At 35.8% G+C, this 23,610-nt stretch overlaps 1 long non-coding RNA gene across 3 annotated transcripts in view; it reads left to right on the top strand.

Annotated features, from left to right (window-relative positions):
- LOC129489267 (uncharacterized) overlaps positions 1-23,031 on the top strand; it is a 76,047-nt gene extending 53,016 nt beyond the window's left edge. For all 3 annotated transcript variants that reach the window (XR_010113628.1, XR_010113629.1, XR_008659941.2), the window contains 4 exons: positions 1,588-1,698; positions 10,103-10,156; positions 11,464-11,517; positions 22,922-23,031. This is a non-coding gene — a long non-coding RNA (uncharacterized lncRNA). The remainder of the gene's footprint in view (positions 1-1,587; positions 1,699-10,102; positions 10,157-11,463; positions 11,518-22,921) is intronic.
- Positions 23,032-23,610: the final 579 nt, after the last annotated feature.

A 23,610-nucleotide genomic window follows, 5' to 3' on the forward strand; every position in this document is an offset into this window, starting at 1 on the left:
CAAAAAACCAGGGAAACTTGAAGTGGTTTTAAAAGTTAAAACCATTAATTGTGTTTTACTGGAGGATGCTGCCAATTAATTTTGTCTGAGATTCTTTATTCTTATGTTTATATAATACAGTGCATACTTTAGGGGGACATATCCCAGATTTTTTTCAATGTAATATCCGATACATACGAAAGAATATATGTAATGTATGGTCAAATTATTAACCATAACAACAAAACAAACAACAAGAATGCAGCATATTAGCCTAAACGCTACATCATTAACAATATTTTTATTTGAATTATTTAAAGAAAAAATAACCATTTTTGTCAGAGACATTTTTCCAGGTTATACGACCCACCCCCAACTTTTTTCTTTCTTTCTTTCTTTTCTTTTTCTTTTTCCTTTTTTTTTTTTTTTTTTTGAGACAGGATCTCACTCTGTTGCCCAGGCTGGAGTGCACTTGCATGATCATATCTCACTGCAGCTTTGACCTCCCTGGCTCAAATGATCATCCCACCTCAGCTTCCCAAGTAGCTGGGACTACAGTAGCATGCACTATGCCTGGCTAATGTTTTAAAATTTTTGCAAAATTTCTGGCTGTGTTGCCTCCTTATATTTTATCTGATGTCTATACAATATTAGACTAGGCTGGAGTGTGGCCTTAAGGAATATTTCATTTTCTACTTTTTAAAATGCTAAAAGTAAGTTTTATTCTGAAATAAGTCTGAATGTATAGGAAAGTTGCAATACCAGTATAAGTGACATTTTATCTAAACCGCTTAAAGTGAATTATCAATGCTATGCCCCATCATTCCCAAATACTTCATTCTGTAATCCTTACAAAGACATTCTTCTACCAATACAGTAATGAAAATTTTAAAAAAACCATTGAAACATTACTATCATCTAATCTGTAGTTCCAATTTTTTTGCCAATGTCAGTAACAAAAAGTTCAATGACAGATTGTATATTTCATTTAACTGTCACTTTAAAAAATTAAATAGTTTAGTTTTTAGAATAGTTTTAGCTTCACAGCAAAATTGAACATAATGTACAGAATTCTCAAGTACCTTCATCCTCCCCCAATAATCTCCTGTGCTACAACTGTTGAGATCCTGCAACACAGTGATGCATTTTTTATAATCGATAAACCTGCATTGATACATCATTATCATTCAAAGTCCGTAGTTCACCTTGAAGTTCACTCTTGGTGCTGTGAAATCTATGATATTTGACAAATGTATAATGACATGTATCCACCTTTGTAATATCATACAGAATAGCTTCACTGCCCACAAAAATCTGTTCTCCACCTATTCCTCCTTCCCTCCCACCTAACCCCTGGCACCCACTGATCTTTTTACTGTCTCCACAGTTTTGGCTTGTCCAGAATGTTATTTAATTTGAATTACATAGTATGTAGCCATTTGAGAATGGCTTTTTTTCCCCTTGGTAATATGTATCTAAGTATCCTCCATGTCTTTTCATGGTTTGATAGCTCATTTCTTTTTAGTGTTGAATAATATTCCATTGTCTGCATGCACTCTAGTTTATATATTGATTCACCCACTAAAGGACATCTTGATTGCCTCCTAGTTTTGTCAATTATGAATGAAGCGGCTGTAATCTGTGTTCAAGATTTTGTGTATACATGCATTTCCAGCTCATTTGGATAGACACAAAGGAGTGCAATTGCTGAATCATATGGTAAGAGTATGTTTAATTTTGTGAGAAACTGCCAAGCTGTCTTCCAAAGTGGCTGCATGATTTCACATTCCCACCAGCAACAAATGAGAATTCCTGTAGCGCTTTGTTCTCACCAACATTTGTGTTATTGGTATTTTGGATTTTCACCATTCCAATAGATGTGTAGTGGTATCTCAATGGTGTTTTAATTTGCAATTCCCTAATAATGTATCATTTCATATGATTATTTTCCACCTATGTCTTCTTTGGTGAGGTGTCTGTTCAGGTCTTTTGCCCATTTTTTAAAATTAGGTTTTTTGTTTTCTTACTATTGAGCTTTGGGTAACCATCCTTTACCAAATAAGTCTTTTGCAAATATTTTCTCCCAGTCTGTGACTTGTCTTCTCACTCTGCTGACATTGTCTTCTGTACAACAGATTCTTTCAATTTTAATAAGGTGCAGTTTATTTATTATTTTCTTCATAAAATCACACTTTTAATTTTGTATCTAAAAAGTCATCACCACCCCCAAAGTCATCTGGATTTTCTTCTATATTTTCTTCTAGGGTTTTATACTTTTGCATTTTACAATTTAGGTCTGTGATCCATTTGGAGTTAATTTTTGTAAAGAGTATAATGTCTGCGATTAGGTTTATTTGTTTTTGACATGTGAATGTCCAGTTTGTGCCCATACCATTTGTTTTAAACCTATCTTCTTTTCATTGTATTACCTTTGCCTCTTTGTCAAAGATCAGTTGACTCTATTTATATGGGCCTATTTCTGGGCTTTCTATTCTATTCTCTTGGTCTGTTTGTCTCTTTTCTTTTCCAATACCATACTGTCTGGATCACAATAACTGTACAGTAAGTCTGGAAGTTAGGTAGTGTTATTCCTCCAGTTTTGTTCCTTTTTTTCTATATTGTGTTGGCTCTTCTGGAGCCTTTATTTCTCCATGTAAACCTTAGAATCAGTTTGTTGATATGCATGAAATACCTTTCTCGGATTTCAATTAAGACTGCATTTAATGTACAGATAATTTTGAGAACTGGCATCTTGACAATATTGATGCTTCTATTCATAAACATGGAACATCTCTCCATTTATTTAGTTCTCCTTTGATTTCTTTCATCAGAGATTTATAGTTTCCCTTTATATAGATACTGTACAAACTTTGCTGGATTTACTGAAGAATTGCATTTTTTGATGCTAATATAAATGATATTGCAATTCTAATTTCCAATTCTATTTGTTCATTGCTGGTATCATGTTATTTTTTTAATCTTCTTCAAACTCAAACAGTCTCTCAGTCTTCTCTAGACTTTCATAACTTCTACATTTTGAAAATTTTATGCCAATTATTTAATAGAATGTCTCTAAATTTAGGTTTGTCTGATTTTTCAATGTAATTGGATTCAGGTTATGCACTTTTGATAGATTAGGGTGGTACTGTGCTATTCTTATTGCACAGATCTGTTGGGTTGAGTGGGCTGAGTGAAATCCTTCCTTTTTGGCCTCTCATAATACTGAAGTCAAATGAAAGTTGGCCTGAAGTCATCAGAAGACTTGTCTTGGCTGGATGTACAAGGTGCTCACTGACATATACAGATCTAAAGATGAGTTTGACTGTTGACTGGAAGCTCACCTGGGGCTGCCAGAGGTCTTCAACCATAGCCTCTCCAGGTAACTTAAGCTTCTTATATCATGTGACTAAATTCTGAGACAGAGGAATAGAGAAGAGAGAAAGGAAGAGCAAGAGAGAGAAAGGGAGTTCTGAGTGTCCATTCCAAGAAACCGAGGTGGAAACTGCAAGGCTTCTTATATCAGAGCATTACTTCTTGTACCAGAACATTACTTCCAGTGTATTTTATCTGTAAAACAAGTTATATTTAGTTCACATCTTGATGTGAGAAATAGCATTGTGTACAGGGAAAAAGAACTTGATAGCTATTTTTGTAGACTATCTGATAAAGATGTTTCTGGGCTGAGTTAATAATGCTATGTTGGGTATTTATTTCTGATTTTCTAGTTCTGTCATTTCTTCTACATTTATTAGTTAGTTCCCTGGGGTTCCCTAGGGAAGCAGAACCAACAGGATATATCTATATCTACACCTATGTCCCATACAGATACACACACACACACACACACACACACACACACACCCAATCCACACACACATGTACATTCAATCTGTTGATAGCCTGACTAGAACAATAGACAAAGGCAAGGGGAAATTCATATCTCTACCTGACTGCTTCAGCTGAAATATCAATCAGTCTTTTCCTGCCCTACACTGGGACCAACATCATGAGCCCTCTGGTTCCCAGAACTGTAACACTAGCTTTCCTCTTTCCTGGGTCTCCAGCTTTCAGACGGTAGAATCATGAGACTTCTCAGCCTCCTTAACCATGTAAGCCAATGCCTTATAACAAATATCCTACAAACATATATATATATATATATGTATACATACAAATATAATATCATACAAATATAGATATATATATTTATATGTATACATGTAATTACATTTAAGAACATTTAAGGCTATTTACAGGTAAAGAAAGGAAAAATAGTGTAAATATTTGTTTTCATCTGAAATAAATGTCAGACACTGTCTTTGTTTAAAGAAATAGTCCTTTTAAACTTTGGGCAATGCTGCCAATTACATTAACTTACAATATCATTTCAATTGCATCACCAGAGTAAAATCTTAGAGTATTACTTTTATCTAATAAATGAATAGCATCCACATGGCTTTATTGTGCTGTTATTTCAACTTAAAATGTAATTCCAAAATTCATAGTTAATTTTAAGGTGGACTAATTCTATGCTGAAGCAATCAATAAATAATCTTTTGTTATTTGAAATTTATCTTCTTAGAAATTGAGTATTGACAGAAAAAGCAGAAACACATGGTAACCCCACAATAGTTTTTACTTATGTATTCTTGTCTTCATGTAAATGTACTTGTTCCTCATTCAAATTATGATGGTAAAATCATTCCTGTATAAACAATATTTTAATATATGCTTTCTAAGTTTGATTAGATACATATTTTTGAACTAGAGAAATTTATTATGGCACATATATATTTTTCTTTTTTTGAGATGGCATTTCGCTCTTGTTGCCCAGGCTACAGTACAGTGGCATGATCTTGGTTTACTGCAACCTCCACCTCCTGAGTTCAAGCAATTCTCCTGCCTCAGCCTCCTGAGTAGCTGGGATTACAGGCATGCACCACCAAGCCCAGCTAATTTTGTATTTTTAGTAGAGATGGGGTTTCTTCATATTGATGAGACTGGTCTTGAACTCCCGACCTCAGGTGATCCTCCCTCCTTGGCCTCCCAAAGTGCTGGGATTACAGGTGTAAGCCACAGCGCCAGACCTATTATGGCATATATTGAGGAGTCCTTGGAAAGAGTAGCTCCAACCAGCTCCAGGTTTGGCTAATTAATTGCATCAAAAATATCATCAGCATCCCAGACTCTTCCTCCCATTTAGTTCTCTCGTCTTTGGATGTAACTACATTTCTCAGACGTGTTTCCCTTAGAATGGCAGGATGGTTTCCACTTTTCCAAGTATCACATCTAGACATGACAATGCATTTTCTTTGGATTTTTTATTTAAGTCACCATTTTCAGATGTACTGTAATTTTATCTATACTTTCATATAAACCACAACCAAAGTCTAGATGTAGAATATTTTCATCAGTCCAAAGTGATTAACTTTGTTGTTAATCATTTTCCCAAAATATAAAGCCCTGGCAACTGCTATAATTTTGTCCGTATAATTTTCTTTCCCAGAATGTTGTATAATGGAATCATGATGCCTGTGGTCTTTTGTTTAGTTTGTATCTTTCAAGGATTCCATTTTTACATTATCAAATTTACCTGTATTTATGTCTCCTTTTTCATTGCGGCTGTTAGTAATTTGTCCTCTTGCTCTCTCTCTATTTTCTTCTCCCTCTAAAGAGTGGTTGTGTCTTTTTCAATTGTATCAATTTATTCAAAGATCTTTTTTTGGTTCATTTTTTCATATTGTTTTATATATTCTACTTAACTGATTTCTGGTCATGTTGATAGTGTTCCCTTCTGCCTTTGTTGAATTTAATTGGTTCTTATTTCATTGTTTTTATAAGGAGACACTTTGATTATTGATTTGGAATTCTTATTTTCTTATAAAATCATTTAACACTATAAAAACTTTCCCTAAACATTCTCTTAACTTCATCACACAAATGTTGATATGTTGTATCTTCATTTCCATGTATTTAAAAATATTTTCTTTTTCTTGTGTTTTTATGGATTATTTCAAAATGCTATTTAATTTTCAAATATTTGTGGATATTTAATGGTATACTTTTGTTATTTATCTTTTTCTTAATTTTTGTGATTTAGAACATATTTTGCATGTTTTCAGTTCTATTAAATTTGTTGAGACTTTTTTTATAGTCCACAATATATTCTACCTTAGTAGAGTTCCATGTGCACTTAGTAGAGTTCCAAGCGCACTTGAACCTCAATTAAATCCAGGTTCCAATATTGTTGTTCTAGTCTTCTGTATCCTAGTTAATTTTCTGTCTGCTTGTGTTATCTATCACTTAGAGAGGAGTGTTTTTTTTTTTTTTTTGAGACGGAGTCTTGCTTTGTCCCCAGGCTAGAGTGCAGTGGCGCGATCTTGGCGCTCACTGCAAGCTCCGCCTTCCGGGTTCACGCCATTCTCCTGCCTCAGCCTCCCGAGTAGCTGGGACTACAGGCGCCCGTCACCATGCCCGGCTAATTTTTTGTATTTTTAATAGAGACGGGGTTTCACCGTGTTAGCCAGGATGGTCTCGATCTCCTGACCTCGTGATCCGCCCACCTCGGCCTCCCAAAGTGCTGGGATTACAGGCGTGAGCCACCGCGCCCGGCCTAGAGAGGAGTATTGGTGTTTTCTTCTGGATGTTTTCTATTCTTTCAGTTCTACAGCCCTCTTTAAAAAAATGTGTATCAAAACTCTGCTTTGTGTGCATACACTGTTAAATTCGTCTTTTTTTGATTGAATTAATCCCTTTATCATCATATAATGTCTTTATTTGTCCCCTAAAATATTATATGTTCAGAAGTCTACATTTCTGGTAAAATGTAGTAACTCATTTCACTTGCTAGTGTTTGCATGATATATATTTTCCATGTTTTATTCATCTTTTGTATTTTTTAGTATCAATTGTGCATATATTGGCTCTGATCTTTATTATTTCTTTCCCTCCACTAATTTTGGGTTTGGTCTCTTCTTGCTTTTTTAATTCCTTCAGGTGCATCATTAGGTTGTTCGTTTGAAATCTTTCTAGTTTTTTGATGAAGGCATTTATTGCTATAAACTAGCCTCATAGTATTTATTCCTTTTACTGTGTCTGAGGGCTTTCAGTATGCTATGTTTCTATTTTCATTTGTGTTAAGGTATTTTAAGAGTTCATGTTGTTCAATTTCCATGTATTTGTACAATTTTGAATGTTCCTCTTGTTATTGATTGTATTAGTCCATTCTCACTGCTATAAAGAAATACCTGCGACTGGGTAATTTATAAAGAAAATAAGTTGAATTGATTTACCATTTCATGGTCTGTACAGGTAGCATGGTTGGGGAGGCCTTAGGAACCTTTCAGTTACGGCAGAAGGCAATGGTGAAGCAGGCATGTGTTCACATGGCTGGAGCAGGAAAGAGAGATAAGGGGATGTGCTACACACTTTTAAAGAACCAGATCTCCTGAAAACTCATATCACTACCATAAGAACAGCAAAGGGGAAATCCACCCCCATGATCCAATCGCCTCCCACCAGGCCCCTTCTCCAACACTGGGGATTACAATTTGACATGAGATTTGGGTGGGGACACAAATTCAAACCATATCATTGATGTTTAGTTTTATTCCATTGTGCTCAGATAAGATACTTGATATGATTTTGATTTTTAAAATTTTTCTGTGGCTTATTTTGTGTTTTAACATATGGTTAATCCTGGAGAATGTTGCATGCATCAATGAAAGAATGTGTATTCTATAGCTGTTGGGTGAAATGTTCTGTAATTGTCTGTTAGGTCCATTTGTTCTATGATGTAGTTTAAATATGATGTTTCTTTGTTGATTTTCTGTCTGGATGATCTGTCCAACGCTGAGAATGGGATGGGGAAGTCCCCAACTATTATCGTTTGGGGTCATTTCTCCCTTTAGATCTAATAATATTCACTTTATATATATAGGCACTCTTGTATTGGGTGCATACACATTTACAATTGTTATATTTTCTTGCTGAATTGATCTCTTTTTTATATAATGTCTTTACCTCTTTTTACAGCTTTTAACTTGAAATCTGTTTTGTTTGATATGAAAATGGCTACTCCTGCTGGTTTTTGGTTTACATTTACCTGGAAAATAATTTTCTAGTTGGGTCTCTGTTTTTGGAAGAAGAGCTAAAATAATTTTATTGCATCTATATAGTATGCTATAATACCATTCAGCTTTTAAAAAATGAGCTGAAATGAAGGTACTAAATTAATGAAGGCACTTAAGCTACTGAATGAATCAAATGAATATACTGAAATGGAACAAAATCCCATGCATATTGTTAAATTACCTAAACATTGTGGGCAATATGCATAATGTTATATCACTTGTCTTAAAAACAAATAAATAATATGCTTATTGATATGTTTTGGCTGTGTTCCCACCCAAATCTTGTCTTATTCCCATATGCCCATGTGTCATGGGAGGGACCTGGTGGGAGGTAATTGAATAATGGAGGAAGTTACCTCCATGCTGTTCTTGTGATATTGGGTGAGTTCTTACAGGATTTAATTTTTTTTAAATCCATTCAGCCAGTCTACGTCTTTTAAAAGGGAAATTTAATTTATTTACATTCAAAATTATTATCGGTAGATGAGGGCTGACTTCTGTCATTTTATTGACTTTCTCTGGTTTTATATATCATTTTTTCTTTATTTCTTCACTTATTGTTTTGTGGCTGAGAGGTTTCTGTAGTCATAAGTTTTGATTCCTTTCCTTTTCTTCTTTGTATATTAAGTATACCAGTGAGTTTTATAATTTCATGTTTTTATTTTTCTTATTTATTAAAATTTTAGATTTAGGGGGTACATGTGCAGATTTGTCATATGGATATATTGAATAATGCTGAGGTTTGGGCTTCAATGAAACCTGTCACCTAAATAGAGAACATAGTATCAAATAGGTAGTTTTCCAACCCTTGCCACTCTCTTTCCCTCCCCCATTTTGGAGCTCCCAGTGTCTCTTGTTGTCATCTTTACGTCCATGTGTTCCCAATGTTTAGTTCCCATTTATAAGTGAGAGCATGCAGTGTTTGGTTTTCTGTTGCTGTGATAATTCACTTAGGATAATGGTCTCCAGCCACATCCATGTTGCTGCAGAGGACATGATTTTGTTCATAAAAATGGTTGTTTCATATCACGTGGTGTATATGTACCAGTTTTTTCTTATCAAATCTCCCTGTATGGGCAACTAGGTTGATTCCATGTCTTTGCTATTATGAATAGGGCTGCTTTATCATGTTTTAAGATGGTGGTTATCATCTTTTCATTTCCAGATGTAACACTCTCTTGAGCATTTCTTGTTAGACTGGTCTAGTGGTAATGAATTCCCTTAGTGTTTTTTTTTTTTTTTGGTCTGTGAAAGATATATTTCTCCTTCATTTTTTGAAGTATAGTGTTGCTGGGCATGATATTCTTGTTTGACAATAGTTTTTTTTTTTTTTTCCAAGACTTTGATTGTATCATTTCATTCTTTCCTAGCCTGTAAGGTTTATCCTGAAAAATCTATTGTTAGTCTAATATGAATTTCCTAATATGTGACTTAAGGCTTTTCTCTTGCTGCTTTTAAAATTTTTTCTTTGTCTTTGACTTTGACAATTTGACTATAATGTATGTTGGAGAGGACCTGTTTTAGGTTCTGGGCAGTTCTTTGAGCTTCTTTACTTCATCACTGTACTGACACTTGGGATGTTTTCTGCTGTTATTTTATTAAATATGTTTTCCTCAACTTTTTCCTTCTCTTCACCTTCTGGAATGCCCATAAAACAAATGTCTGTTTGCTTAATGATGTCTGATAAATTCTGTAAATCTTCTTCATTCTTTTTAATTTTTTCTTTGTCTGCATGTGTTATTTCAAACGACCAATCTTCAAGTTCAGAAATTCTTTCTTGTGCTTAGTCTAATCTGTTGTTGAATCTCTCAATAGATTTTTTTTTATTTTAAATATTAAATTCTTCAGCTCTAGGATTTCTGTTAGTTTTTTAAAAATGATATCTATCCCTCATGAATTGTTTTCCTGGTTTCATTTATTTATACGTAATCTCTTGTATCTCACTGAATTTTCTTAGACTGTTAATTTGAATTCTTTTTCTGGCATTTCAGATATTTCCTTATGATTGGGATCTCTTACTGGAGAATTATTGTTTTCCTTTGAAGGTAACATATTTTCTTGCTTTTTCATGGTTGATGTGTGTATACTGTGGGTTAGCCAACTTGAGGTCTGGCTTGTGGGCTTGGAGCCACGGGGCTGTTACTCTGACTGAAAGCACAGGCACACTGTTGTTCAGCCAGCATGTGTGCGTGCATGCCAGGAGCAGCGTTGTGGGACCACTTCTTAGGCCTGGTGAGAAACTGCAGGGCTGTTTCTCAGGCCCGAGACACAGAAACAAGGCTGCTCAGCTGGCCTGGTGGTATGCCTCCTGGGGGCATCCGATGGGGCTATATTCTATGTGGCTGGAGTGCAGTGGTGCAATCTCGGCTCACCACAAGCTCCGCCTCCCAGGTTCACGCCATACTCCTGCCTCAGCCTCCCAAGTAGCTGGGACTACAGGTGCCCGCCACCACGCCTGGCTAACTTTTTGTATTTTTGGTAGAGACGGGGTTTCCTCGTGTTAGCCACGATGGTCTCGATCTCCTGACCTCGTGATCCACCCGCCTTGGCCTCCCAAAGTGCTGGGATTACACGTGTGAGCCACGGCGCCCGGCCAAGGGGCAGAGTTTTAAGCCTAATCTTGCTGGACGGAGTTTTCCTGAGTTTCTAACATTGTGCTTACCTTATGGCCAACAGCAAATTCTGGTTTTCCAGTCTTTTGTTGAGAATTCTGCATCTGTGTTCACCAGGGATATTGGCCAACAGTTCTTTTGTGTGTGTGTTTGTGTGTCCTTGTCTAGTTTTGGCATTAGGATAATTTTGGCCTTTAAAATGAGTTGAGAAATATTTCTTTCCCTTCATTTTTTTTTTGGAGGAATTTGAGAAAAATAGGCATCAGTTATTCTTTAAGTTTTGGCAGAATTCAGCTGTGAAATCACCAGGTTTTGGGCTTGTTTTTATGAGTTTTTTTTATTACCAATTCAATTACCTTACAAGTTTTTAGTCTCTTCAGATTTTTTATTTCTTCATAATTCAGTCTTCATGGATTGTATGTATCTAGGTATTTACCTGTTTATTCTAGATTGTCCAATTTGTTGGTATATAGTTACATATAGTAGTCTCTTATGATCCTTTGTTTCTCTGTGCTATCATTCGTAATGTCTCTTTTTTCATGTCTGATCTTATTTAGTTGAGTCATCACTTTTTTCTTAGTCTGGCTGAAAGTTTGTTAATTTTATTTATCTTTTGAAAAAACATCTGTTTTGTTGATCTTTTCCATTGTTATTCTAGTTTCCATTTTATTTATCTCTGCTTTCATCCTTATTTCCTTCTGTCTATTAATTTTTGGCTTAATTTGTTCTTGTTTTTCTAGTTCCTTCAGGTGCAAGGTTAGAGTGTTTATTTGAGATCTTCTTTTTTGATGGAGGTATGTATTGCTATAAACTACCCACTTAGAACTTCTTTTGCTGTATCTTACAGGGTGTGGTATGTTGTTTTCCCGTTTTCACTTGTCTCAAGACATTCTAAAATTTCCATTTTATTTCTTCATTGACTCATTAGTTGTTCAGGAGCACGTTGTTTAATTTCCATGTATTGGTAAATTTTTCAAAGGTTTTCCTGTTATTGATTTCTTGTTTTATAGTATTGTGGTTAGAAAAGATACACTCTGCCTGTATATTTTTAAATAATTTGTCCTCTAGTTCACATTTTCTTTTTTCTGGTTGATCAATTTTGCTATTGGTGATCTCTGTTGCATTTTTTAATTTTGTTCATTGTATTTTTGACCTCTAATATGTTTAAAATTAATATTCTCTCAGTTAAATTTCTCGATAAATTTCTGAATTGTTTCTTTGTGCTTTCTTGACAATTGCTGAGCTTTTAAAAAACAGCTATTTTAAATTCTTTGTCAGTAATTTCACTCATCTTCATAATTTTAGGGTCAGTAACTACTGGTCCCTTATTTTTTCTGTTTGGTTACAGTAAGTTTCCCTGCTTCTTATTGTTCCTTGTGGTTGTTTGTTGGTGTTTGCTATTGAAGAATTAAGTGTTTATTCCAGTTTTTGCAATTAGGCTTTGTCTAGAAATGTCTCTCAACAGGAAGCCTGCTCAGAAATTCTGAGCAGATCATCTTGTGTAGTCCCTAAGCCCGGGACTCCTGCAGCTGGTGCTGACTGGGCTAGCATCCTTTGATTTTCCATGGATGGAGCAGTGGCTGACTAGAATGAACATGGGAAAGACTCAATGAGACCACCTAGGTTGTTCAGAGAAGCTGGCCAAGATTTGAGCTTGGAAGACCTGTAGACTATGTTTCTTACAGTGTAATACTGTTGGCTAGTTTCCTTGGTATGGTGTTTCCATTGGCCAGAATGCAAGGCAAACACTGAGAACTGCACACTTGTTGCTGTGAGCCCCATCACTACTGTTTGTTTTTAACTGACCTCTGCTGGTCTAGTCTTGCCAGTACTTTCAAGTATTCTCATGGAATGAGATAGGAGTGAGCATCCTGCAATGAATTCCAGAATAAAGGGCATGCTGAATGTCTGCCTCTAATTCACTTTTCCCACTGTAGAAACTGGGTCCTGAAAAATTCTCTGTGTGTGATGCTTTGATGGCTGGGTGGAGCAGTGACACAGTCAAAGAAAATTGTTCCATTTATTCTTTGGCTGTGGCTTTTCTTGGTTTTGTGGTCCAAGCAAGTTTCTGAGCCTCCCTCCTGTGTTCTGAGATATTCATGGTGGTATTCTTGCCTATGACTGGTTGCTAGTTGAATTTCTGTAGAAGGAAGGAATAAAGTTGGAGAACTGTCTTCCTGACACCACTGTGCTGCTGCTTTACTCTTGACTATTTAAAACATTTAAATTCAGCCTGACAGTCTATTTCTTCTGATTGTAGTAATTATTTAAATCTTTAGTGTAATTATTAATGGGTTATGTTTAAATCTATTTTTAAAGATTTTCCCCCTTGTAGTTCTTTCTATATTTCATCCTTTTTTTCTTCTTTAGTGTATCTTTGGATTAATTAATTTGTTTGTAATTTCATGTTTCTACTGTTGGCTCATTAGTTATAACTCATCTGTAGTTTGGGTAGTTGCTCCGAAGTTCACAATATGTATCTTTATTACATTCTACCTCTAAAAAATATCAAAAACTTCATGTACAGTGTAAAAATCTTACACTGGTATATTTTTATTTTCTCCTGTCTGCTACTATGCTATTTTTGTGATACATTTTACATTGACATGTATAATGAAGCTCACACTAATTTACTTCTGCTTTACAGCAGGGGTTGGCAAACTTTTTTGGTAATTGGTCATAAAGCAAATATTTTAGGCTTTACAGACTATACAGTCTCTTGTTATAACTGCTCACCTCTGCCATTGTAGCTCAAAAGCAACCACAGAAAATTTATAAATAAATATTCAGGCTTATGTTCTAATAAAACTTTATTTACAAAAACAGGTAATTAGCTGCATTTGATTGACCAGCCTTAGTTTTGTAAGTCCTGTATTACACCACAGTTCCATGAATAACCTTAGTGTAGAAATCCAATGAGACAAACCTTACCTGAACAAGAGAGATTATTAATGGTAGCCTAGATCAAAAAGAACTGTTAAAGAAAAAATCCAAATTTGGTCTATGATAAAACCTGCTTGTATGCTATAATTGATAGTATACTTTTAGTAAAATGTTAGAATTCCTAATAAAAATGTTTACACTCTTTAATGTCATTAATCTTTAGTAAGATTGGAACTTTTCTTGGGAATCCATTTACTTATTCAAGGGACTAAAAGTTGAGCCTAGTGACTTTTAGCTGAATATATATTTTCTTTTGTATCTATTGTGCCATGAGGTGGCTGAGAACTGAGGCAAGCTGCCTCACTAGAAGAATCTTATACAATTGGTTGTTTGAGATGAAGGCTCTTAGAGGGTCATTGCTATGCAACACAAAGGTTTGTACACTTTGTGCCCATTCTCTTAGGTCCATCCACATGCTTCTTCTGCAATCCTCTTTGACTCTGATCTTTTAATCTTGATTTTTCTAAGCCCTTAAACAACCAGATAAGCCATTTGTCACATTCCAGGAGTTCATATATATCTTTACCTCAGGTTACTTCATCTTTCTCACCAAACTGATGATCAATTTTACCCTTTAAAGCTCTTCCCAATGGGAAAATTTCTCTTCAATGTTGTATTTCGGCATCACTTTTGAGTGTGACTGTAGTGTGGGAGGAGTATATTTTAGTCGGCACAGCGTATTGAGCTGATTGATCCATGAATCAGGCCTGAGTTGTTTCTTCATTTGTCAGCCAGTTGTTGGAAATTTCCCATGAAGTCATAGGTGTGAGATGAGGGGGACACTGGTTAAAAAAAATTGGTAAAATGGGTGTCTAGGACAATCCATTTAAATTATGTGTGTCCTTTTGTCCTGCTCAGGCTAAACCCTGGAAAGACAATTTCCTATGGTGTGACGAATTAATGCTTTGCCCGCTCAACATTATGAATTTGTGGGTTTGTAATGTGCTTCTGACTCATCACCCTGGCTGCCTATTTACTTGTTATCCCATGTTAGTGCTTAAATTCTACTAAGACCCAGTACATTTCACAAGGTTCCTTCTGAACTGTGAATAATTCTTTACTGTAGAAAACATAGCCTTGCACCAGAATTGTAGGGGACTTATCTGTGACTTTCTTATTGTTGCTTAGCACAGACTCCATCCAACACTCTTATTTCCACAGATACCTCTAAGATCAAGTGTACTACTGGTTAGACCACTCAAATTCAGGGCGGTTTATACTGCATCTTGAATTTTTGCTGAGCCCCTTCTTGCTCTTGGTCCCACTGATAACCTGTTTCTTTAAAATGGTAAAAGAACTGAAGTAGTATTCTCAGGTACCAAAAGTGCTGTCTGCAAAGTACAAGGAAGCCTACCAGTAGCATTGTCTCTTTCTTCGTGACAGGAGGTACAAATTCGCAATAACTTGTTCTTTATCCAGCATGTTCCAGACAACCGAACCCCTGAATGGTTGGGGTTATCTTCCATCTTCCAGTGCATATATGTCCAGGTCATCCAGATGTCTTGCTACTTTCTGCTCCCCAGGCCCAACAATATAATATCATTAATACTGTGTACCAGAGTGAAGTTCCACAGAATGTCTGTGTGATTAATGCCTGTGGTATAATAGAGAGCTAAAGAGTCAGTGTAACTCTGGGGGAAAACTGATAATGTACATTGCTGTCTATCCCAAATTAATGGGACTAGTTCCTGGTCCCTCTTTCTGCTGGGGATTGAAGATAATGTAGTTGAGAATTAATAGTCACATATTATGTGTAAGAGGCTGAGATGATCTGTTCTAGTAGAGATATCACATCTGGAATAGTAGATTATTTCTTTATGGAATGTACCGTAATTTCTTTATTTTCTGTTTTTGAGACATTTGGTTTTTCCAGTTTAGGGTAATTATAAATAGAGCTGTTATAAACATTCAGGTACAGGTTTTATTGGGAACAAAGGTTTTCACATCTCTAGGATAGAGATTCATAAGTGGGATTGCTGGATCATATGGCAAGTGTATGTTTCACTTGACAAGAAACTGACAAACAACTTTCCAGTGTGGCTGTACAATTTTACATTCCCACCAGCGATGCATGATAGTTTCAGTTGCTCTGCATTCTCACCAGCACTTGGTATTGTTAATATTTTCTTCTCACGCTAATCGGTGTGTGATTTGATTTGAATTTCCCTGATAAATAATGATGTTGAATGTATTTTCCTGTGCTTATTTGCCATCTGTGTTTGTTAAAATATTTTGCCCACTTAAAAAAGTTGAGTTGTTTGTTTTTTATTTTAGGATTTTGAGAATTATTCATACATTTGGGGTACAAATTCTTCATCAGATAAATGATTTGTAAATATATTCTTTCATTCAAAGGCTTGTACTTTCATTATCTTAACAATTTCAAAGAGCAAAAGTTCTTTTTCTTCTTCTTCTTCTTTTTGAGACAGAGTCTGGAGTGCAATGGCGTGATCATAGCTCACTGCAGCCTCAAACTCTTGGGATCAAGTCATCCTCCTGCCTCCACCTCCCGAGTAACTGGGACTATAGGCATGTGCCACCATGGCTGAGTTTCTTGTTTATTTTTACGTTTTGGAAACAGAGGTCTCGTTGTGTTGCCCAGGCTGGTCTTGAACTCCTGGCCTCAAGTGATCCTCCTGCCTCTACCTCCTAAAAGTGCTGGGATTGAAGCATAAACCACGACACCCAGCTCAAAGGCTCTTAATTTTGATGAAGTTTAATATCTTTTTTTCTTATAAGGATAGTGCTTTGAGTATCATATCTAAAAAATATCTGCCTAACCCAAAGTCACAATGATTTTTATCTTATGTTTTATAGTTTTAGATTTTACAACTATTAACCACTTGAATTAATTTTTGTATATAGCATGAGACAGGGATTGAAGTATACAGTACTACCCCCTTATCCACGGTTTTGCTTTCTGTGGTTTCAGTTACCTGCAGTACAGTACAATAATATATATTGAGAGAGAGAGAGAGAGAGAGGTAGCCTATAAGCATATTCACATAACTTTTATTATAGTATTTTGTTATAATTGTTCTATTATATTAGTTATTATTGTTAATCTCTTACTGTGCCTAATTTATAAATTAAACTTTATCTTAGTTCAGTATGGTTAAGAAAATAACATAGTATATACAGAGTTCAGAATTATCTGCATTTCCCCTCTGGATAACTACTATATATAATTTAGTATAAAACTACTGTATATCATGTAGTAATATAACATATATATAATTATATATATAATTATATATATATATATAATTCCACCGTGTATTCTTTTACATATGTCAAAACTTTGGATGTCTAAATTTTTCTGCACCGTTTGCCAAAAAGGCTATCCTTTCTTATTTGTATTACTTTTAAAATTTAGTAAAAAAATCAATTGGTTATATATGCATAGATCTGTGTCTGGACTGTCTGTTCTATTGATTTATATGCATGTCTTTTCTCCAATACTACACTGTCTTGGTTATTGCAGCTTTGTAGTATGTCTTTTTTTTCTTTTTTTTTTCTGAGACAGAGTCTTCTTGCTTGGTCACACAGGCTGGAGTGCAGTGGCAAGATCTTGGCTCATTGCAACCTCCACCTCCTGTGCTCAAGCTGTTCTCCTGCCTCAGCCTCCTGAGTAGCTGGGACTACAGGTGCATGCCACCACTAATTAGCATGCTAACTGTGCTGAAAACCCAACCTAAGAACTGATTATGAAAGTGGTAGAATTACAAAGAGGGTGAATTCACAACCAAAACAACTGTCTTATGCTAAAGTCAGGGAACTCACAGGGAAAGAACAGAAAGGAATAATATAGAAAGAGAGGGACTCTGAGACCTACAGTGAGAATATTTGGGTGGATAACCTATTGGCTAATTTTTTGTATTTGTAGTAGAGACAAGGTTTTGCCATGTTTACCAGGCTGGTTTCAGACTCCTGACCTCAGGTGATCTGCCTGCCTCGGCCTCCTGAAGTGTTGGGATTACAGATATGAGCCACCGCACCCGGCCGCTTTGTAGTATGTCTTGAAATCAGGTAGTGTATGTCCCACAGCTTTGTCTTCCATTGCCACCTTGCTTTAGATGGTTAAATGCTGTTACCTTGACTCTGCTATTTCAAAATTTTATATTCCCATTGAATCTACAGAGCTCATTTCTGTAGCAGACTCCCCTATAATTGACCCTGGCTTACAAAAGACAGCTACTTATGACCTTCCCTTCTCTAGTACATTTCTTACAGCTTTAGTGAGAAGAGTCTTTTGGGCCTTCCTGAGGGAACATAGTAAGCTAGAATATTCTCTGGTCTTTTCTTTTACATTCACTTCTACATGTCTGCTTCTCTGAGTCATTTCTTCCTTCAGTATGCTGCCAACATGGGTTTTTGCATCTTCACTTCACTTATCATTAGTCATATTTTTTTTCTTTGAAGCTTTAAGGAGTTTTCCCAGCTCAGCTGTGTTTGCCCAGGCATTATATCTGAGTCACAGGAGAGTGCCAAATTATTAGTAAACTCTGTGTTTTATTCTTTCCCATTTCCCACTTTGTTCAATATTCTTTAGATGCATTTCCAATTGTGTTTTCCCACTCAGTTGGATCCATTTTCAACTCAGTTTCTGCTAGCATTTATTAGCCAGACGCAGAAGATTTTGGGAAACAATTTTTTTTCCTCATAGCAGAGATTATATTTCATCTTTGAGTCATTTGGACATGTGTCCCTAGTTATATCCTAGAAGCAAAATGGGAAAGTAGGGTATTTGATGAGATGACAGAGAATGATATTTTCAGGCATCCTCTTCAACCAAGGGCAGGCTGCATATTCCTCAAGGCAAGAGGAATGGGCACTTCTTGACTAGACATTTCAAGCCAAGGTGTTTGATTTTCAAGTGTATCCACCCAAATATTCTCACTTTAGTTCTCAGAGTCCCTCTCTTTCTATATTATTCCTTTCTGTTCTTTCCCTGTGAGTTCCCTGACTTTAGCATAAGATACTTGTTTTGGTTGTGAATTCACCCTCTTTGTAATTCTACCACTTTTATAATCAGTTCTTAGGTTGGGTTTTCAGCACAGTTAGCATTTTGGCTATAGGAAGTGAGGATGTCCTTAAATGCTTTTATGGATGCCTTTTGACTTGTACACTGCGTCCTGAGTTGGTTAGTGGCTCCATCTGTACCTGGTCATTTTCTTCTTTCTGGCTTCAATGACAGTTAAAAACAGCCAATCAAATCTGCAATCCTAATAAACACCATTGCTTTCATCCTACATTTCATCCCAATTCAATATAGGTATAACTCTTAGACATTTTGTTACTACAGTTCACCATGGGTTACTACCACCTTGCTTCCTATTGGCAATGGGACCATTTTAACCATCTGACCAGAATGATCTAATTTCCAGAATTTAATTCACAGGGTCCAGCTCTCTTTTATTATGTGTCTTAGATCAAGTTTTCCCAGAATTAGACCAAGATATAAGAATTTGAGTATAAATAGGTTATTTGGGGGTTGATCCCAAGAAGCACTGATGGGAAAAGAAGAAGTGAGACAAGCAAGGAAAGGAAGCTAATAAAGGGTGTGCTTTTGAGTCTATTATTACTGTGGGCAATTCAGAGTTAGTTTTGTTGAAAAATCTGGAAAGCAGCGCATAAAATACTGCAGGTATCCTACTAGAGGAATGTGAAGCTAGGTTATTTATACTCCAGCTGCTGTCTATCATTTTCTGAGTTTCAGGAGTGTTAATTTCCTGGCCCTTTTAGGCTGTGTTATAGATGGGTATCTGGAAGCCACTACCATGTACTAGAATAGCAAACCTTGAAACAAGTGAGAAACACTAACAGTATCTACCACAATTCTATTCCATAAATGGCTGTTTTTAGTATTTGTAGTATGTATTAAAGTTATTTTTTAACATTTCTTTTTTAAGTGGCTATGTTAATTTCCTGGCTGGTGTTCATTTTTGGATTTTTAGGCAGAAATCCTAAAATCCACAAATAATGATTATGGTAAAACTTTCACCCCTATATTATAAAAATACTTTCTATTTTCCTTTATTTCTTCATCAATTAAGTCCTCAGAGAAAACTGTTGAATAGTATTCATAATAGTGCCTCCTGCTGTTAATCCTGACTTTAGTCAGAAAGTCTCAAAATTTTATTAAGAACAATGTTTATTTTTTATTTTTATATACTTCTGAAATATTAAGACAATGCCTTGGTATTTCTCATTTCATATGAGATTTAGTTATTACTATCATTTTATGATTTAAGAAATGTTCTCATTCCTCTAGTTGTGTATGCATCTTCTCTCTTCTCTCTCTTAATCAGGTTTGACAGATGTTTGTCTCTTTTACTGATTTCTCAAAAAATCAGACCGTGGTTTTTATTTTATAGTTCTATTGCTTTATTGGCTTCTAATAATTATAATATATTTTAAAATTTTATTGGGTTTTTCTCCTGGTTTATTTCACTTTTCAAACATTTTGAGTTAAATCCTAAGTTAATTCGTTTGTAATTATTTGTTCTTTATTAATAGAAACGTAACTGTCCTCTTCTCTCTCAATTTCACACGTATTTAGTGCATGATCAAAAAAGACAGTCTTTGTTCACCAAAACTTTAGTCAGTCTCTTCTGAGTCTTCTGCTTGGTGAGGCCTGAACTTGGACTTTCCTCTCTGTCCTTGTAGAACCCGGTTTGGGCAAGAATCCCACTAAGCCAGTTCAATAATTACCTATGTGGAAGTGGTAATCATATGGATTTGGATATGAAAATCCTTCACCTATAGTATCTGACCACCCTCAATACCTTATCAACCTGGCCTGCCTTCAGCAATAATTCTATCAAGTCAGCTTGTCCAGAAACCAGTTATCCTTGATGTTTCAGGAATTTTGCATCCACTGACCCCATCTTACTTCTTGGTTATAAATCCCCACTTGTCTTTGTCAGAGCTGGAGTTGAGTCCAAGCTCTCTCCTCCACTGCAAGACCCTGTTGCAGTGGCCCCTGCACCTATTGGTCATGACACTCCGTGAATACAGTCTGCCTTACCGTCTTTAACAAGTGTCATAAATTTTTTTTTCTTTAACATTACTATGCTACATTGTTATACAGGTAAACAGAATTCTGAGTTTCTGGTATATCTGGGATTGTCCATAATTCAGTACATGGAGGTTACTTTAGAATTCAGTTCTGAATTCAGACTTTAGGAGAACTAGCTCTTTGAGTAAAAAGTGCAAGAAGCATTTACAGAAAAAAACAAAACAAGACAATAAACCCTATCAGATTATCAGTTAGCAAATGTTATTAGATTGTTCATGATGGAAAATAAAATAATTTTATCATATGATTACCATTTCCACATAGGTAATTATATATCTTCAGACATTAGCATTATAAAAGTCAGGGATATAGTTGTTCTCATAGGAAGTCAGGAACTTATAGGAAGTGCTGAAGATACCATTCATTCTGAAGAGCTACTTAGTGTACTTACTATTTTTAGTTTATCTCAAAGTATGGTGTTCATCTGCCCAGCGCACCCTACTGTTGGCTGTGGGATGATTGCACTTTCTATTTTTTTTTGGGGGGGGGGGGATGGGGAACGGAGTCTCCCTCTGTCGCCCAGACTGGAGTGCAGTGGCACGATCTCGGCTCACTGCAAGCTCTGCCTCCGAGGTTCATGCCATTCTCCTGCCTCAGCCTCCCAAGTAGCTGGGACTATAGGCACCCTCCACCATGTCCAGCTAATTTTTTTGTATTTTTAGTAGAGATGGGGTTTCATTATGTTAGCCAGGATGATCTCGATCTCCTGACCTCGTGATCCGCCTGCCTTGGCCTCCCAAAGTGCTGGGATTACAGGCTTGCGCCACCGCACCTGGCCTGATTGCACATTTTTATTTATAGTGACAGCAATGTAAAGTGTCAGTTTTGCTGCCACAGGGAGCAGGAACAAGGTCAATTACCTCCAAGTTCATTAAAGTCTTTAGAATAGTACCTTTTATATTGTAGGCTGTCAGTGACTATTTGTTGTATACCAAGTGTAGTCTAAGAAAAGAGTTACAGTGTAACTCACCACATTTGAACCCCTACACTTATGAAACTCTTAGAACAGAAAAGCGTATTTCTGATGACAAAGTTTTAAAAAAGTAATGATGTATTTAGGGTATGGAAAATGTATTAGAGAATATGCATTTATTACAACTAAGGAAGTACAAGGATGCTCGTCTTACTTTAAAGGTAATTATAGAAAAAAGGAGACATTCAAAAGGTATAATAATACCTTTCCCACATTTGCAGTATATAATTAAGAAACTTCTCTACATTTATTTAGGAAAGAAAGTAATAAACCACTTGTAAATAATGGTAGTCTTGCATTCTGTATACTTAAATGTCAATTATCTGAACATAAATTTTCTCCTGTTCTTAGTTACACAAGTATGTTTTTGAGATAATTCAGAGACAGGTATTATTACCATTGTGGCAGTTCCATTTTCTATAGCTGTAAATGTATTAATGTAAAACATGGAGGATAAACGAAGAGTTCCACCACCATTGAAAACTGTAGTGCATGGAAGTTAAATCAATATGTGGCTTTAAAAAACACAACATGGTGATAGCAGAGAAGTGAAATCTGACTGCATTCAAGGAAAGTGACAAAAGTGGTAGGTGTCTATTAAAATAACAATCACAGGGAGGAGAAATAAGAACATATCTTTTCCACACTTTGATTGCATGATGTTCTGCTTTTTGATTTCTCAAGATTAATAACCTCAGTAAGGAGGAGGCTTTTATAAACATGTGTGAATAATGACAGATTTTAAGAAAATATAGAGAGGGATTTTTTTCTTCATCATTTGAAATAGACTTGCTTTTACACTGTTAATTTTTTGGCAGCTTGGATAGTGTGCTCATATGTCACCTAGGTTAATTCAGTTCTCAGTAACTAATGCCAATGATAGCAACTTCCTTTTGAAGCAATTTAGGTATTTAATTATGCCACAGATCAATCATGAAACAAAACACATATCCAGGCATTAAACAGTAAAATGTAAATTCAGCCCTTACTATTCAGGAGTTCAGGTAACATCAGCAGTTATCTTACCAGGAAACATCTCGATGGACAACTTAAAAGCTGTAGTAGATGATGAGAGATTGACAAAAAAATGTCAGAGAACAATATTATCACCATAAGTTAAAGGATACTAGTAAAAATAAATGGCAAAGTACCATCATTCTAAATAATGTGGTCTCTAACTGATTTTTTTTTTTTTTTTTAGACAGCGTCTTGCTCTGTCACCAGGCTGGAGTGCAGTGGCGCGATCTCGGCTCACTGCAACCTCCACCTCTTGAGTTCAAGTGATTCTCCTGCCTCAGCCTCCCGAGTAGCTGGGATTACAGGTGCGTATCACCACGCCCAGCTAATTTTTTTTTTTTTTTTGTATTTTCACTAGAGAATACAAAATTTTCACTAGAGAATATAGGGTTTCACCATGTTGGCCAGGATGGTCTCTATCTCTTGACCTCCTGCTCTGCCCACTTTGGCCTCCCAAAGTGGTGGGATTACAGGCATGAGCCACCGTGCCAGGCCTGAATTGTATTCTTAACAGTTAGTGCTTATCTCAAGGGAGTGCCAATAAAAAAGGAAATCTAGGAACCCTGTAATAAAAATTATGGTCATATTATGCACAGTTAATATGCTTTTAAGATATACTATGCATACTTTTAAGGTCTTATAAGTTTATATACATGTCTTTGCATACTAAGATGCAAGGTAGATCCCAAATTACATTTGCTTATATTCTGGAAAATCGATGTTGAATTGGTTGTTTGAAACTCACAGCTTGTTTTTCAAATAAACATTTTTATAATTAAGATTTTTGTCTTTCAGCCCAACTCACAAAGTAATTTGGTCCACAATGTAGGTTAAATCTTGTCAAACAGAAAATAGATGAAAACAATTTAAGTC

Source organism: Symphalangus syndactylus, chromosome 9, assembly GCF_028878055.3.
Source record: "Symphalangus syndactylus isolate Jambi chromosome 9, NHGRI_mSymSyn1-v2.1_pri, whole genome shotgun sequence".
Classification (NCBI taxonomy): domain Eukaryota; kingdom Metazoa; phylum Chordata; class Mammalia; order Primates; family Hylobatidae; genus Symphalangus; species Symphalangus syndactylus.